The 8,153-nt window shown below is 41.8% G+C and overlaps 1 pseudogene; it reads right to left on the bottom strand.

Moving 5' to 3' along the window:
* Window positions 1-1,018: 1,018 nt before the first annotated feature.
* Window positions 1,019-2,881, bottom strand: LOC114663876 (poly(rC)-binding protein 2-like; annotated as a pseudogene).
* Window positions 2,882-8,153: the final 5,272 nt, after the last annotated feature.

Genomic DNA, 8,153 nt, shown 5'->3' with positions numbered 1-8,153 from the left:
CTCCACCAAAGCAACAACACCATATATATATGTACACACACACAATAAACCCTTCCTTGCCCCTGTAACATAACAAACAATACGAATAACAAACTGAATGAGATACGGAAATAAATGTGAACTTGAGTCCGGTTATAAACACTGTCCTGAATGTGGTTGACTGAACTAGCGAAAAATGAGTCATTTGATTTTCCCAGACAAAATGGAGCAGCCTCACCATGAATTCTTGGCGCGTGGTGGATGATGAATTCCGACCCCGGGGTCTCTCGTGATGAGGTTATTGAAGTAAGTCCGGCGGATAGAAAAACAAACTGGATGGAAATGTGCAATGTGGAATACAACAGGTACAGATGGCTCGTGGTCGTGAATGTGAAAAAATCTCCTTTCCTTCCTCCTCCTCTCCCTGATTACTTAAATAGTCCTGAGATGGATGTAATTGAATAATAGCAAACAGGTGGTTTTCCAGGATTGGGGTTGCGGTCTCCTCTCATTATCCGTCCCCCTTTACGGGGACGACATTCACTGACACACAAACAGTAATCGGGATGATGGAAACAAGACGCACATGGTACTAATACTGACAACACTATTACTACTATGTAGCCCTGCTACATTGTAACAAACTATAGAAGTGAGTGAATCTTTATGGAAGTCAAAAAACTGAAGATAGAGGTGCTGCAGTATTGTTTTTTTTGTTTTTTTTATAGAAAAATCTGACATAACAAGAGCTAAACGTGACTATGTTCAGATTTTTCACTTCTACACTTCAGGATGGTACAACAGAAATTCAATGTGAGCAAAAGGCAAAACAACAAATGGTAGTAAATATAATTTTCCTTTTTCTTCAGCGAAGGTACATTAAAAAATAGATCCAAGGTAATTAAAAAGGTAAACTGATGGGTGGGCATGATAAAAATAGTTAAAATTGGTGTAGGAAAAATTGTTCTGTTGTAACTACAAAGGAGAATTACATGGGCATATGGATGCTAGTGCTGATGGGTAACTCAAGCCTTGCTCATTAGTTGCTTCCCAATCCTGATGCTTCCGATGACAACCCGGCATTAATGAGGAGCTCTGCCAAGCTGACACTAGCTGGGGAGCCAGTGATTGTGACCTTCCTGTCAGAAGAGCCTTCTACCAGGCTGGCAATTTTGATCTGTGCACCTGACATCTGGTGAATTTCATTTATTTGATGCATTGATGCATCCGATCAGATCATTTGGAATGGTGAGTTCGTGAGAACTAGTCTGTGCCGAGGCATCCATTCCTGCTGTGAATCCAGTACTTCCAGGAGTCATTGGGAATGGATTCTTCTCTATGACCAGCTGGTGCAGTTTTGTAAGATCTGGATGTGGAATGGCGTGCTGTCCTTGAATCGCATAGTCATATCCCCACCAGCAAAGATGACGGGAGATCCAGAAGGCTTAGTTAGGAGTGTAAGGGATACTGACATGACACCCTTCAGTAGGGACTCCAGCATGACAACGCAAATTTTGTTTCATACTTTCAATGATTAACTGCGGTGTCCCTGCAACTGTGATGACATGCTTGGTGGAGTTTTGCAGCCTGTCTCCAGCCACATGCACTTGGGCAACAGTAGACTCCCGGATCTCCTTAATCTTGCCAGTCAGAAAGCCACACTGGCCTGCTGCAACCACAATGCACAGAATAACAGATACAGGCTGTGATGCACGAGAAAGGCGATATATAAATAAAATGTATTATTATTATTATTATTATTATTATTGAAGTTAGACATTGAGCTACTAAAGTCCTCTTCAAGCTTCAATATAATCATGGAGGAAGCTGTAAAAAGGGCTGGAGTGGGCCCAGCCAAAGTTATGATCCTTTCAGTGCAGTTTCCTTCAGAGATGTTAATGAGTGTGCCAGTCTGTGATGATGAAAGTCCAGCTTTATGCTCCCACCACTCTTCTGAGAGCCTCTTGAACCCGACACCGTCAGTAATGTAACCAGATGAGCTGGACAATGAGGACACCATAAGAAGGAAGGGGACGGTGCAAAGTGCAACAGTGCTTTTATTACAAAAATCTAAACAAAATCAGTGTCCAAAACCAGTGTCCACAGTGCAGTGTTCAAAGTGTTCCAATAAATAAATAATCCAAAAAATGATAAAAATCTCAAACATTTAAAACAAGGCTAAAACGAGATTAAAATCCTGTAGCAGACATTGGGGCACTCCAGACAAGCACAGCTCCTTCCCAGTCTCTCCAGCTCACCCCAGGTTTGCTCAGCTGAAGAGACTTCAGCCGCCGCAGTCCTCACACTACTGACCCCCGTCTTGGCTGCCTCTGTGGGCGTCTGCCAGACCACTCAGGGTCAGTTGTCCTCCCGTCTTCCTTCTTGCACACGCAGTCATCCCTCGGATCCCTAGGGCAGACCCCTTCATGATTGTACCCATTCTTCCACATCATCATTAGGAGTGATCCGTCCCTTGAGCGCCGATCTTTCACTCCTCACGGGACCTCATGACCGCGCTGACCTTTAACTTTCAGCCGGCTCCGTGGGCGCACCGCAGGAAGTTGATTAAGCAATTGAGAACAATCGCACCCTCACGTGCAGGTGCGACTCGCCCCAATTACCCCATCAACTCCCCACGGCTGCCCGATTGTGCCCATGGAGACTGACACTGCGAAATGAATTATTTAAAATCTGGCCATTCTTTTGAAGCTTTGGACCCGCTATACCATACTCTTTCTTCTTGCATCTTTTCCCACATATTCCCCTTTCTTGCCAATGACACTCCCAACGTCCTTGCCATGCATCATAAGTCTGAGAGTCAGTGTGACGTTCAGTCCACCTTCAATTACTCCGGAGTCCATGGTGATGCAGGTTCTGAGTGCTTCAGGCTGGTCAAGGCCACTAGTATCTTTGTTGATATGCAACTATTATTGATGTACTGTAGATGGCACCACAAAGTGGGCCATAGACGTTACATTCATGGGAGTCTCTATATTCCATAAGGCAGTATCAGTTAGTTAATTCAAAAAAAGATCAGGTCAGGTCAGGTTGTGGAGCATAAAATGGTACAGCGTGTTGCTGCACCCACCACATGATGAAACTGTTCGGGATCCCATTTCAGTCTGTCAGTCTTATGCCCATTGCAGAAGGCACAGACTTTGGCTACTCCTTTTTGTCTTCACTCTGTCCTCCACTACTATTTCCTGAGGGTTGAAAGTGTGTTTCATAGTGTGCCTTCTTAATTAGCTTGTTGGACCTCTACTGAAGAGATGCTGCCCAGCACTGACAATCACACTGGCCATGACAGAATTGTGGAAGATGTGAAGGATGTCAGTGCCCACATTAAAGGACGCAGTCAGGTCAGGCTGTGGAGCACAAACTGGTACAGCGCATTGCCGCATCCACCACACGATGAAACAATTTGGGTTCCCATTTCTGTCTTTCCATCTTGTGCCCATTGCAGAAGGCACAGACTTTGGCTACCCCTTTTTGTCTTCGCTCTGTCTTCCACTACTGAGGGTCGAGAGGGTGTCTCATAGTGTGCCTTCTTAATTAGCTTGTTGATTAGGTGGGCCTCTACTGAAGAGATGCTGCCCAGCACAGACAATCACACTGGCCATAACAGAATTGTAGAAGATGTGAAGGATGTCAGTACCCACATTAAAGGACATGGTCAGGTCAGGTCTGGTTGGGGAGCATAAACTGGTACATCTCTGATCATCATCATCATCTCTGATGGACAATTGCAGGAATCATCAGATAGAGGGTTCCTTTCATTGGATTGGCTGGCCCAGCACTGTCTCAACTGTGGAATGGCCAATGGGGGAGCCAGCTTGATGGCTGAGGTCTCCAGGACTCTGAACAAATCCAAATCGTATTATGTGATATCATCTGCTCTTAAATTCTGCTCTGTACTTGTAATATTTCTATTGCACTATTATATATTGCTCATGATTACTTGTGTTCTGGTCTGTGTATTGTATTGTATTGACCCCTTTCTTTTTGACATCCAACCTATCTGGAAAGGGGTCTCTCTTTGAACTGTCTTTCCCAAGGTTTCTTCCATTTTTTTCCCTACAAGGATTTTTCATTGTGTTCTTAGAGAGTCAGAGCTTGGGGGGGGGGGGCTGTCAAGAGGCAGGGTCTGTTAAAGCCCATTGTGGCACATCTTGTCTGATTTTGGGCTATACAAAAATAAATTGTATTGTATTGTATTGTTTCCGCACCCACCACACGACGAAACAGCTCGGGATCCCATTTCAGTCTTTCTGTCTTATACCCAATGCAGAAGGCACAAACTTGGCTACTCCTTTTTGTCTTCGCTCTGTCCTCCACTATTATTTCCTGAGGGGCGAGAGGGTGCCTCATAATGTATCTTCTTAATTAGCTCATTGATTAGGTGGGCCTCTACTGAAGAGATGCTGCCCAGCTCAGACAATCACACTGGCCATGACAGAATTGTGGAAGATGTGAAGGATGTCAGTACCCACATTAAAGGACACAGTCAGGTCAGGTCATAAACTGGTACAGCGCATTGCTGCATCCACCACACAACAAAACTGCTCAGGACCCCACCCTAGGCAGACCAGTCCAGTCACGAGGGAAGTACAATACAATACAATACAATACAATACAATACAATACAATACAGTTTATTTTTGTATAGCCCAAAATCACACAGGAAGTGCCGCAATGGGCTTTAACAGGCCCTACGTCTTGACAGCCCCCCAGCTTTGACTCTCTAAGAAGACAAGGAAAAACTCCCAAAAAAACCTAGTAGGGAAAAATGGAAGAAACCTTGGGAAAGGCAGTTCAAAGAGAGACCAGGTAGATTGGGCGTGCAATGGGTGTCAAAAGAAGGGGGTCAATACAATACAATACAGTACAGTACACAGAACAATTTCTCAATATAGTAAGAAATAAAAAATATAAATTTTACAAGTACAGAGCAGCATTTAACAGTAGATGATATATCCCATAATAAGATTTGTATTTGTATAGAGTCCTGGAGACCTCATCCTTCAAGCTGCCTCCCCCATTTGGCCATTCCACAGCTGAAACAGTGCTGGGCCAGCCAATCCGATGAAAGCACCCCTCTCTCCCACGATTCCTGCGATCCTCCATCTGGGATGACTTTTCCTTAGGCAGGCAAAACAACTTGGCAGGTGGGCCATGGCACCAAGTGCCACATTTGAGTACCGAGAAGAAAAACAGAATAAGTGAGGGTTAGTATACAATTATAACTGTCATGTTACTTATGTTTAAGTGCTAATGACTAACAACAGAGATGCAGTCTGTACAGTTAATCAGCAGCTCTAGTCAGGGTGTGCTAAACTGAAGTAGTGAGTCTTCAGCTGGGATTTAAAAGCTGAGACCGAAGGGGCATCTCTTATAGTAGCAGGCAGACCATTCCACAGTTTAGGGGCCCTGTAACTAAAAGCTCGACCCCCCACTGTTATTTTATTAATCCTTGGAATCATAAGCAGACCGGCATCTTGAGATCTTAATGTGAGCTCTGGTTTGTAAGTCATGATAAGTTCAGACAAGTAAGCCGGACCTCGACCATTTAATGCTTTATATGTTAAAAGAAGGATTTTGAAATCTGCCCTAAACTTAACCGGGAGCCAGTGTAAGGATTTAAGAACTGGAGTTATGTGTTCGTATTTTCTTGTTCTTGTAATAATTCTTGCAGCTGCATTTTGGATTAACTGGAGGCTGTATAAAGAACAGTTTGAACATCCAGTGAACACCACATTGCAGTAATCAATCCTACTAGAGATAAATGCATGAATTAGTTTCTCAGAATCCTGTTTATTTAAAAAACGCCTTAATTTCCTAACATTTTTAAGATGGAAGAAACATGTTTTGGACAACTTTGTAATATGTGCTTTAAATGACATGCTAGAGTCAAAGATAACTCCTAGATTGCGGGCTGATTCAGTAAAATTGACTGGGATTCCCATTGAGTTAAACGATGACAAAATATTATTGTGATCAGCATCATTCCCTCCAACAATTAACATCTCTGTTTTATCTGTATTTAAAGACAAGTAGTTCTTATTCATCCACTCCTTTAATTCACTAACACAACTAATTAAAGACAACATTGCAGAAACTTCATTTGATTTAAATGAAAGGTATAACTGGGTGTCATCTGCATACGAGTGAAAATCAACATTATGTTTCCTAATGATAGATCCCAGTGGAAGCATGTACAGTGAAAACAGTAAAGGTCCCAGTACTGAGCCCTGCGGGACACCATATTGAACTTCTGTGTATACCATCTATCTAAGTAAACCATCTATCTTTAGCAGTGGGCGACCCCTTGGCCTGTCTTCTCTTTGAAGGATCTTTTTGCTCATCGGTATCAAACAAGCCCAATTAAATCCACTGTGGTTCAACTTTGTATAGTAATAAAATGTGAAAACATCCAAGGGGTGAATACTTTATATAGACCCTGTATGCACATACAGCTAGCGAAGTACACGATGAGGAGACCACTTTGACGTGTACAACTTGAAACTCACATAAACTGTGAGAATCAGCCTTGCCAAAACAAAACATTTTGGTAATTGTAATAACTGTGCAGATAATCGTTTAATATTTGTTACTCGTCTATTCACTGTTTTAAAACAAATGATTTGATTTGATTAACTTTGTGTTTTTATTTTGTATACTCTCAAGAGACCCATGTATAATGAATATTTAATCCTTTGGCTTTTACATTTATTTATGTCAAATGGTTACGTTCCTATTTGCAAAAAAAAAAAAATCCAGTATTTTAAATTTAAGCCTAATCCAGGCAAATGCTGCACTCGGAATTGATGTCATGCTCATGAGATAAGCTTGTGAATGCTCTTGTTATTATGAGGGAGAAAGGGCCGCTTCACCGTGTCTGTGCTCAAAGAGGTAATTGTTATCAAAAAGCTTGTGATATCTGAGGAAAAAAAAAAAGAAAGAAAAGAAAATTGCAGCACATTGAACAAACGAACATAAATATGCCTGAATGCAGATGAAAATGGAGATTGTATGTGTACCGAGATTTCACTGCGATAAAATGTTTTCAGGATACTCTATCAGCAATTCTAATAAGGGACTCTCCATTTATGGAATTAAATGTATTAACGTTAGCAACAAAAAAAAAATCTCGACCGTAATCCATGCCAAAAACAAAATCTGAAAACAAAGGCTTAATCTATTTTAGTTCTCCTCTTACACAAACCACACATACAGTGTGAAACAGTCTTTCCTATCAACCTATCAACGTTAGAATTTCTCACTTATCTCATAACAGGATTTCAGCTGTGAAAGGCAGGGAGTTTATAACACTTCAGTATTTTTTTTACTTGTGTAGACAGTAGGCACTCCCTAAGCAGACTGGCATGCAGGGCCTGGCTCAAGGGTACATTATGCCCACATAGGGAATTGGTTGCAAGTGCCCAAAAAGAGACATCCAAAAGTGAAGTCCACGTTTAGATCCATGTGGTCAAATCTGTAACTGAAATCAATTGCATCTAAATATTGATGTAAGAAGGAGTCTCCTTTTGAGATCTGCTCGCCTGTAATAGCAAATTTAATCAACGAGTGGGAGGGGGTCCCCCTTAGTGATTGCAACCAAATATGAAATGACATTTTGATGCCAACCCAAAACTTGGTGCCTTTAGGCCAGTGCCTACAAACCCTGTGCTTAGAGTCAGTCCCTGCTTGCATTTAATTTTGCATAGATATTTATTGAAGACTTTGTGCACAGTGTGGAGAATGTGTTTTGTCATGAAGAAGTGCATATGAATGGATAGAGAAGTTCAAGTAAGGCAGTGGCGGACCGTGCATTTCACATCTAGGCCTTCAGTAGTGCTCCGTCTGAATCAACCCGCCCCTCGAAAACTAATTTATTGTTATAAAAACCATCTTAAAATGCAGAAATACAGTATAAAGAGCTGTTGCATCGCAGATAGATAACTCCTGTAGCCACAATAAATGTCTTTATTGAATAGACAAACCAGGGTGAACAAGTTCCTTTCTACTGCAGCTACAGCCGCGACACACATAAAAAACATCAATAATAACTCATAAACTTGCAATATTATTTAGGAAAATTGCAACATTTTACTCACCAAAAATTCAGATTACTTGTAAACAAAATCCATCCTCCTCTCTTTCCTCAAAAACAGTTC

This window comes from Erpetoichthys calabaricus, chromosome 13 (genome assembly GCF_900747795.2).
Source record: "Erpetoichthys calabaricus chromosome 13, fErpCal1.3, whole genome shotgun sequence".
Lineage (NCBI taxonomy): Eukaryota > Metazoa > Chordata > Cladistia > Polypteriformes > Polypteridae > Erpetoichthys > Erpetoichthys calabaricus.
Note: the sequence above shows the minus strand (reverse complement) of the source record. Positions and strands in the feature narration are given on the sequence as shown.